General features: G+C 39.4%; 1 pseudogene; it reads left to right on the forward strand.

Annotated features, from left to right (window-relative positions):
• The first annotated feature begins 9,765 nt into the window (after window positions 1–9,765).
• LOC143041369 (U2 spliceosomal RNA) lies at window positions 9,766–9,861 on the forward strand (annotated as a pseudogene).
• Window positions 9,862–10,781: the final 920 nt, after the last annotated feature.

A 10,781-nucleotide genomic window follows, 5' to 3' on the forward strand; every position in this document is an offset into this window, starting at 1 on the left:
AAGTTTGAAAGGAAATGAATCTGTGATATTATTTGCTTTAGTTTTACTAGATAATTAATTCATTAGACACTCATCAATAAATTTACTCCACATTTGTAAGCTCTGTCTGAACTCTAAGTCTGTAAGCACCAGGCAGTACTCTACTAATCTGTAACTGCGTGTCTATATATTACTCTATAATCTATAAGTTGTGCAATACACAAAACACATCCGCATCCACACATCCTCTGTAGAGTGCGGATGCGGATGCGGATGTATATTTCACCACAAATGCGGATGCGGAGGCGGAGGCGGATGTTCAGTTTATCACAATTACGGATGCGGATGCGGATGCGGATGTGAATTAATATGCGGATGTTCCGCGGATGCGGATGCGGATATCCGATACATCTCTAATGTAATGGGAAATTAAAAGGGTGGAGAAAACAGAAATTGACGATAGCCTAATCGACACGTCGAACTCAAAAACTACCCCAAAAGGTACTGGTGACCACGAGACTGATAAACTATCCCCCAAAAGGAATTACCACGGGAGTAGAAGAATTAAAAAAAGAAAGAAAAAAAAAAGTCACCTACGAGAAAGAAAAGACAGCCTAATTGACTCGTCGATTCTAAAACCGAACCACCCCCAAAGGACTAACCACGGGACTAGGAAAGAATTCTGGCAGAAAGCCTAATTCGACACAGCAGATTCAAATTTTAATCTCAAAAAGGGGATCCTAAACCTCGTACCCAAACTTAGGATATACTTCCTACAAAAAAAAAAAAAAAAAAAAAAAAAAAAAACGCGTTAAAACCTAGGTGCCTTACATGCCTTAGGTGATGGGGGAACGTCTCCCTCGAGGAGACAGGAGCGGCCGGTGTCGACCCGTCGAAACAAGAAGATGAAAGAGCAAGCAAGCAAGAGGGTCCTTTTAAAGGATTGGCATGTGACCTGATAGGACACCGAATGTCAAAAGGCCAAAATGACAAATTGGGAGTGTTTTCCTTATTCCACTTGGAAACGGCAAATAAGCCTAACCCACTATACGACCTTTAAAGGAACCCACACAAACTACTATGCACCTACATATAAAAACCATAATACTAACAAAAAGTAAAAAGGATTACAAGAAAAAAAAAAAAAAGAAAGGTGACAACTCGACATGCGCGCACACATGTCCAGCCAGTCGGCCGGCGATTGATAACTGTTGCCATCATATGAGAAAGACATTCAATTAAAGATATCTTTTGAAATACAAGAAATTGTACGGCGTAGCGTACCATCATATGTTAATTGGTTACACATAAGTTGATGGAATGCTGGCTACATTCAATCCAAATCTTAAACGTACACAGACAAAAAGAAACATATTCAAACAACTTGGCAAGATGTGCCGCGATGCTCACGTTCACGGGTCTTGACCTGAAGGCAAAGGATTATCAAAGGACGCCGCCATTTGACCATTGTTCACGAACTGGGTGTGAATTTGGGAATAATTCCCAAAATTCCCACTCCTTCATACCATGTTGCCAAACGGCTTCATGATATCATCTCCCCTTACATCCCTAGAACTTACTCCCTCCGCTCTACTGTGGAATTTGTAGATATCCTACGGGTCAATAAAACTGATGGAATCCTGGCATCGTTAGATGCTCAAAATCTTTTCACTGAACTTTCTGTAATTAGAACCATCAATATAATTCTTGACTCTGTTTATCACAATAATGAAATCCCACCTCCCCATATCCCTGAGCCTACTTTAAAAGAATTACTTGTCACTTGCACCACAGAAGTTCCATTCGGGTGCCCAGAAGGAAACCTATACGTTCAGCAAGACGACGTAGCGATGGGATCACCATTGGGTGTCCTCTTCGCTGAAGCCTTCATGTCTGCCGTAGAAAGATCAGTCTTCCAGGACGGAGAGTAAAAACTATCAATCTACTGTAGATACGTAGATGACATCTTTGTCAGCACCACTTCTGCTGTTTTGTTAGAGAATATACGGTGGCGCCTTCAGGAAATTGCATGCCTAACTTTTACCACTGAAATGAATAATAACGGTCTACTCCCCTTCCTCGATGTGCTGGTCGATTCTACATCCGACAACTTTATTACTAGCGTATATCGAAAACCCACCAACATAGATAAATGGATGAATGGCAAGAGCGAGTGCACTGACAACTACAAGAAAGGTGTCATAAGAGCCTATGTAAAAAGAGCCATATCGGTGTGTTCCTCGTGGCAAGCATTACACAGTGAGCTTCAACACCAGGGCCTGTGGCCCTGATAACATAAGTAACATCCACCTAAAACACATTGGACCACAAGGTATACACGCACTCACAAACATTGCAAACTACAGCTATTCACACAACACTATACCCGACATCTGGAAGCATGGTAAAATAATCACCATTCCAAAACCGAACAAAGACCCAACAATCCCAACATCGCACCGCCCAATCACACTTCTCTGCACCCCCTCTAAAGTCATTGAACGCCTAATACTTAAACTTGTCACACCACATATTCCCCTTGCTGACTCACAACACGGTTTTAGGCCACTACACTCCACAAACACTCTTCTGATAAACCTCACACAAATAATTTTAGATGGCATCAATTCAGATAGGCCCCACCACAGAACACTTCTTATAACATTAGACATTAGTAAAGCTTTTGATGCTATCCCCCGCCACAACCTAACAAATAAAATATATAACACAGACATGCACAATAACACCAAAAGATGGCTGGCCAATTATCTGACAGGTAGGAATGCTTACGCGTCATATAATGGCCAATCATCGCACATCAGAAACATTAAGAATGGAGTACCACAGGGCTCTGTTCTATCCCCCACGCCCTTTAATCTATACATGCATGACTTACCCACACCAGACACCTCAGAAATACAAATCTCTTCCTACGCAGACGACATAACAATCACATGCACACATCGTAACACAGACAAAGCTGCAGAAATAATCCAGCCATACCTTGATACACTCAACACATGGTTAATCACAAACAGACTCAAAATAGCTACAACCAAATCTACAGCAACACTTCTCACCAACTGGACAAAAGAACACAAATACATACCTCATCTCTACATCAACAACACTCTAATACCACACACAAACACACCGAAAATTCTTGGTGTAACATATGATACATCCATGTCTTTCAAACAACACATCACAAACATAAAAAAACAAATGCACACCTAGACTTAACGCACTTAAGTCAATCGCTGGAACAACATTTGGACAAAACAAAGAAACTAATACAACAATATACAAACAATGCATACGCTCAGTGATGAATTATGCGAGTCCTGCATGGGCTCCTAATCTCAGTGAGACACACCACAACACCCTTCAAATCATACAAAACAAAGCCCTAAAAACAATTACAGGCTGCACAAATACAACACCTACAGACCATTTACACCATGGAACAAAAGTCCTCAAAGTCAAGGACCACCTCGACATGAGAGGCACACAAACACATCACATCCGTTACACTACATAGCAGAACACCCACACACACCAAGAAACATTAAAACAACACCCAACGACCTGTATCACACACAGATAATCTCTTCTCTTCCTCCACAACCACCAAATACCAGCCTCCGGAAACATATTCATAATCATATCACTCACCGCTCCATTAACACACTGAAAGACAACACACTGCTGCATGCCAGACCCCCTGATATCCACCCTTCTGAATCCTCTCTCCCACGAAAGGACAGAGTCCACCTGGCCAGACTGCGGTGCGGCCACCACCCAGCACTTCTAAGCTACCAGAAGAGGCTGGATGACCGCATTGTGAACAGCTGCCCAGGATGTAACACTTCATCCCATACCATACAACACATAATGGAAGACTGCATTATACACAATCATGCACGCAAACAACACAACATACACTCTATAAAGGATTTGTGGGAAAACCCAGTTTCGGCTGTGGCATTCCTTGGGGAGACGGGACTGCTCGGACAGACAGTCTAGGGAACGACAACAACAACAACACCTTAGACAAATGCTCACAAACAATGGGTACTCCAACACCGACTTTGATTCTATTACCAACAAGATGTTAGAATCATATCTCACAATCATATACTACAGAAACACCTTTACTAATAATTACAAAAAAATGAAAGTCATTAAAGATATCATCCATAGGAATTGCCTCCATACAAGTGAGAACAATAAAATCATAGTTCTCATTTACTACAAAAATCCCAGAACTTCCTCTCTGATCATGACGAACAACTCTTATAGGCGATCAGACTTCACATCTAGAACCAATGTAGTGTACCAATATAATTGCTCTTCAGAGGATTGTAAGCCTCTTAACCATACCTACATCGGTTTTACTAGATGCAAAGTCAGCCGTCGCCTATCTTTACATCTACAAGAGGGAGCAATCAAAGAACACCATAAGAAATTCCACAACGCTGTATTCAGAAGGGATGAGTTGATTAATTCCACCAAAATTATTGGATCGTGTGATGACCCCAGGAGCCTTTCATATTAGAGACAAAGCTCCAATCATTAACATCCAGAGTAATTTGATCTCCACTATCCCATTGTATAGAAACAAAAATCCCCCCACTCCTCCCTCCAACCCCCTCCCTTCCTCGTCTCCCCTTCCACCTCCACCCCCTTCCTCACCCTCTTCTCCCCCCTGGTGACCACACCCGCCTAACCCCCCACCCCCAACTCCCCTTACCCCGTGACCTCTGATATATATATATATATATATATATATATTATATATATATATATATATATCTGTCATCCCCGACTTCTCTTTTTTTCTCCCATCCCTTTAAATGTAAGTCTTCTTGTACCATTGTCATCGTATTCATTTGCAATTATATTGTATACCTCATATTTTACTAATACTGTTCTTGCACACAATTGTCAACATTATTGTATTTATGTAACTTTTGCAATTTTGTCACCATTACTGTAATTATGTATTTTTTGTTATTTCGGTTTAATCTTGAAAATGTCTTCATTAAGACGAAATGTTGAACTCAAATAATGGAAAGAAATGGAAGAATACAGTGATTTAGTTTCAATTCGCCCGGTTAATGGCAAATCTCTCATCAGGAAAATCGAGAATACGAGGAAAAAACTGAATAGCTACAACAATGCTGTCGTTTTTAACTCCACGTGTATTACTGAGAACCTGCTCCCCTCCTTTACAAATATATATATATATATATATATATATATATGTATATACATACATACACACACACATACTTTATATGTATATATACATATATATATATATATATATATATATATGTATGTATATATATATATATATATAATATATGGAATTAACAAAGTCACCTGGGAAACCGTGAGGGCATACTGCACTGCCACTGCCATCGGCCGTGGATGGCCAACTACGATCTGCCTTGGGTCAACCCACTCCCCACTCTTCCTTCTCTCCCCCACACATGTCAGCCATGATATCCAGAATAATCGTAAATCACTGGCGCGCACAGTACCTGAATATTCTTTGCACCTGCGGCAGAGAGCAAGTCTCCTCCTGTCATTTCTATTGTAGTGAAATTAAGGATGGTTTGGAGACACTACGGGAGCTTCTCGGGAACCCTTTCACTGCTCTAGACCGCCTGAGAGTAAACAAAGCCTCCAACGCCGGACAAGCACAATTAGTCCTGGCTGACAACCTGATCTATTCCTCCCCCGTGGGAGTCTTTCTATAACTTCCTCCGAAATGGGCCAATCTAATTAATCACCAATCCGGCAGAGAACACCATATATAGCGCGCGCCATTCCTTTATGGGCGAGCAATCCGCCCCCTCCCCCCAACCTCTTGATACAAAATCATTTACTACCGACCCTAACCCTACCCTAACCATAAAGTATTGGAAGACAGTCCCTCTATCGGCTAGCTCCGCTGGGGCAAAACAATATATATATATATATATATATATATATATATATATATATATATATATATATATATATATATATATATATATATATATATAAATGCTGTATATAATGAACAAAAAGTAAAATAAAATAGAATAAATAGATAAAGAATAAACAAATAAATAAAAATCATCGGCCACAGACGGCCTTGGGAATCGAAGAAGTGATCTCCCGCCACCTTCCACGCCTCGACACTATCCACCTCCCGCATTACCAGTCGAGGGACCTAGGCTGTGCATCACCCGCCTCAGAGGATCACCTGACGAGTATTTTAAACTATTCCAGAATTTGCATTTAGCCAGGCCAACAACCCCTTAATTCCTGACATTATATATATATATATATATATATATATATATATATATATATATATATATATATATAATCACAACTGACACCACAGTCGTACGAAGGAAATATATAGTTTCGCTTACTCAACTCTTTCTTTTGCCCGACTGTGGTGTTAGTTGTGATTTACAAATGTGTTACATTTCTCACCAGTGATGTACACGTATGTATATGTATATATATATATATATATATATATATATATATATAATGTATATATATATATATAATGTGTATATATATATGTGTATATATATATATATGTATGTATAATCAGCCATCCCGAGTCCACTGCTGAACAAAGGCCTCCTTCATAGCATTCCATGAATCACACGACCGTGCCATCCTCTGCCACGTCACTCCTGCAAACTTCTCGATCTCGTCTCTCCACCTTCTGTCTGGTCTCCCTCTTCCACGCTTCCTATCTCGCGGCGTCCACTCAGTTACACACTTGCTCCATTGCCCATCAGTCGTTCGCACTAACTTAACTGCCCAATTCCACTTCCTCTCTTTTACTGCCTCCACAATATCTTTCACTCTAGTATGCTCTCTCACCCAACTAGCTCTCTTTCGGTCTCTCAGTGTTATTTCCATCATTGATCTCTCCATTCTCCTCTGTGCAGTCCTTAGCTTTGTTTCCATCGCTCTCGTCAGCTTCCAAGTCTCACACCCGTAGATTATTGCTGGTAGAATGCATTGATTGTAAACTTTACGTTTCAAACATAAAGGTAAAGAGCCTCTCAGGATTTTATTATACTTACCAAACACTTTCCAACCAATTGTAATGCGTCTTTTTATTTCATTATCATGATCTTTCGTCACCTTCACCATCTGGCCTAAATAATTATACTCTTCAACTTCCTCAAGACTCTCATCATCAATTACAATCTCTTTACTTTGAGCTTTCGTGTTGAACATTACTTTGGTTTTACACTTATTCATTTTCATACCTATCTTGAGACTTTCTTTGTTTAGATCGCTCAGCATATCTTGCAAGTCTTCTGCTCTTTCTGAAATAAGAATAATGTCATCCGCAAACCTTAGGTGGTTCAAATATTCGCCATCAATATTCAAACCTTTCTTTTCCCAACTCAACCTTCTGAAAATTACATTTTGCATAAATCTTTTCTAAAACTTTTACGATCTGTTCGTTTGTACCCTGTTTACGTAGCGAGTTTAATATTGCTTTTTGTTCTACTGAATCAAAGGCCTTCTCGTAATCTACAAAAGCTAAACACAAAGGTATATTGTATTCTGTCATTTTCTCGATTAGTTGTTTTATCGCCTGCAAATGGTCTAGGGTCGAAAATCCGCTCCTAAAGCCTGCCTGTTCTCTCGGTTGGTTTCCATCTAAAACTTGACTTAGTTTATTTGTAAGGATCTTGGAGAATACTTTATAAAAGTTTGATAGTAAGCTAATCGGTCGATAGTTAATAAGGTCCTTCTGGTCTCCTTTTTTACGAAGCAAAATCACTATAGCATTGCACCACTCATCAGGGACGCTTTCTTGACGTAAGCAATGGGTGTACAACTCAGCTAATTCAATATGAACTAATTTCCCTGCGTCTTTCAACAAATCTATTGATATATCATCTTCCCCAGGTGCTTTCCCTCGTTTCATAGTTTTTAGAGCAAATTCTACTTCTTCCTTTGTAATCTCTGGTACACTATTAACGTCTACACATGAATTTACTGACTCAACCACGGTCTTCGACGAATATAGCTCTTGGTAAAATTCTTCTACTCCTATTACCATTTTGTTTCTACATTTATTTCTCCTTTTCTATCTTTCAAACGTATCACTTGCTGTCTTCCTAAAGCATAACTGTGCTTGGTCACTTTGATACTTTTACCTTTCCGAATAATTTCCTCTATTTCATCTATGTTTTTCTTTCTTTTCTCTAATCTCTGCCTTTTGTTGATAAGCTTGTTTAGTTCTACTCTTTCTATTTCGTCTCTCCTGTTTTTAATCTGCATGGTCCTTCTTCTTTTAATTAGGTCATCTGTAGCTTTGGAGTATTTGTTCTCTCTGATGTTTTTTGTACTTCCTACTTTCTCTGCCGACTCCCTAATGATATTCACTAAATTCAATTAATATCTTCCACGCTGTCCTCGTTAGGTCTTAGAGCCTCGAATCTAATTTTAATTTCTAACTGAAATTTCTTATCCTTAACCTTTGCAAGGCTTATTTTCTTTTTTAAAACTAGTTTATTTCTCTCGACTCTGATATTAGATTTAGCTGTGCAACCTACCATTCTATGGTCACTACCAATGTTGACTTTATTTATCACCGCAACATTGCTAACGCTTTTGCTCTCATCTCCTAATATGAAGTCTATTTCGTTCTTTGTTGTTCCATTTGGACTTCACGTCCATTTACGACCTACACGCTTTTGGAAGAAAGTGTTCATTATCCTCATGTTGTAGTTCTCTGCAAAATTGACTAACATCTCGCCTCTGTCATTTCTTTCACCTACTCCAAACTTACCAATGCACGTCTCATCTCCCATCTTCTTCCCCACTTTAGCATTAAAGTCGCCTATTACCAACGTGTACTTACTTTTTTCTTGATCCATAACCTGACTTAAATCATTATAGAACGACTCAATTTCATCGTCAGAACTCTAGGAAGTTGGTGCATAAACCTGAACTATTTTAGTGTACCTTTTACACAACCTAATCACAATCCAAGCTACCCTATCTGTCAAACTACTGAATTTGACTACGTTACCAGCAACCTCTCGGTTGATCAAGAATCCTACTCCACTAGATATTTCTTTGCCCTTACCTCTATAGTAGAACAGGCAGTGACCATCTTGTAATTGTATCAGCTTTTCTTCCGTTCTTCGGACTTCTTTCAGTCCTACGATGTCCCACCTCATGTTGTCTAGTTCTTCCATTAAACACTCCAGCCTGTGATCTTCTGAGAGACTTCTTACGTTGTAAGTATAGATCTTCATTTTCTTCATGTTGTTTGATGTCCAAAACTTGGATCTGCTTGGACAGTGCTTACTCACATTCGGTGGCACACTGCCCGTAAGTACACGAGGCAATGCGGTTGGACCTTTAGGAGACGATGATCTAACAGGAACGCCAGGTTTTCTTTTGGTTGCGATATTCATATTTGCTATGAAGGGGGGTTGGCAGTAATCTCACCTCCGTGACAACTGGTTTCTGGTAAGATATTTCTCTGGTGTCACCTTATTCATTATATTCGGTGAAGCCCTATAAGGGCCTATATCTATGAGGAATTTCCCTGTTTGCCATCAGTGACGTACCAGTTGGCAGTGGGTCCTGCGACTGAGTGTTTGAGCTGCTCTTTGTCTGATCTTTCTTACAAAATCTGTTCGATATGGGTGGCCCTGCAGAGATTTTCTCTCTATCGACATAGCTTTTGTAATTATTAAGATTCTTAAGCCTATTCACCACGTCAAGGTGTTAACTCTCGGATAGGCCTTTTGGCTAAGATCAAAGTGTAGTATCTGTTCTTATCAGCTTTATATATATATATATATATATATATATATATATATTATATAATATTATATATATATATATATATATATATATATATAAGTCTAAATAAAAATATTCTTCTAAAAAACGCTGCGGAAGTCGGGGACTGATGGCATTACGGTGACACTTTGTCCTAAAAATATTCTTCAAAAAGCACTTGGGTAAGTTGGGGTCAGGTGGTATTCTTCTTCTTTGCGTTCTTCTTCGCATTCTTCTTCTTCTTCCTCGCATTCTTCGCATTCTACTTCGTGTTCTTCTTCACGTTCTTTTTCGTGCTGGGGATCCCGTGTTGGGGTTCCGCCCCGAGGCCGAGGCCGAAAGGGGAAAACAAGGGATTAGAGCGTGGAAAGCTGCGGCCGTAGGCCTCTGTTTGCGCAGCCAAGGGCGAAGCCAGCGGCTTGTATATATATATATTATATATATATATATAATATATATATATATATATATATATATATATATATATATATATAACGTAGATTCGAGGGAAGGTATACTTTCTTTGCGCGAGAAGGGGGGGATCTTGGTACAGACTGTCAGAGGTTGAGACAACTTCAAATTCAATTTCAGAGCCCCCAAGAGTCCAGCCATCTCTTCTGAGTCAAGTGACTCTCGAGGAGTTCTTGGTGAGTAGGAAATTCCTTGCCCAGGTTTTGCAGGGAAAATCTGATTTCCCTGATGCCCTGCCAACCGTCAGGCCGAAGACTTGGTGGCCTAACATTTGACAAGATTCTCTCCTTTTGCGTCATCCAGCAAGACTCCATTCACCAAATATTTTCCCATGTTTTCCCTAGGCAAATGTGGCGAACGGGATGGGCGACTTTTTTTTTTACACTATATATATATATATATATATATATATATATATATATATATATATATATATATATATATATATATATATATATATATACATATATGCGACTGTATAGTTTTTG

The sequence above is a fragment of the Oratosquilla oratoria genome, chromosome 30 (genome assembly GCF_046742065.1).
Source record: "Oratosquilla oratoria isolate Oo_2021 chromosome 30, ASM4674206v1, whole genome shotgun sequence".
Lineage (NCBI taxonomy): Eukaryota > Metazoa > Arthropoda > Malacostraca > Stomatopoda > Squillidae > Oratosquilla > Oratosquilla oratoria.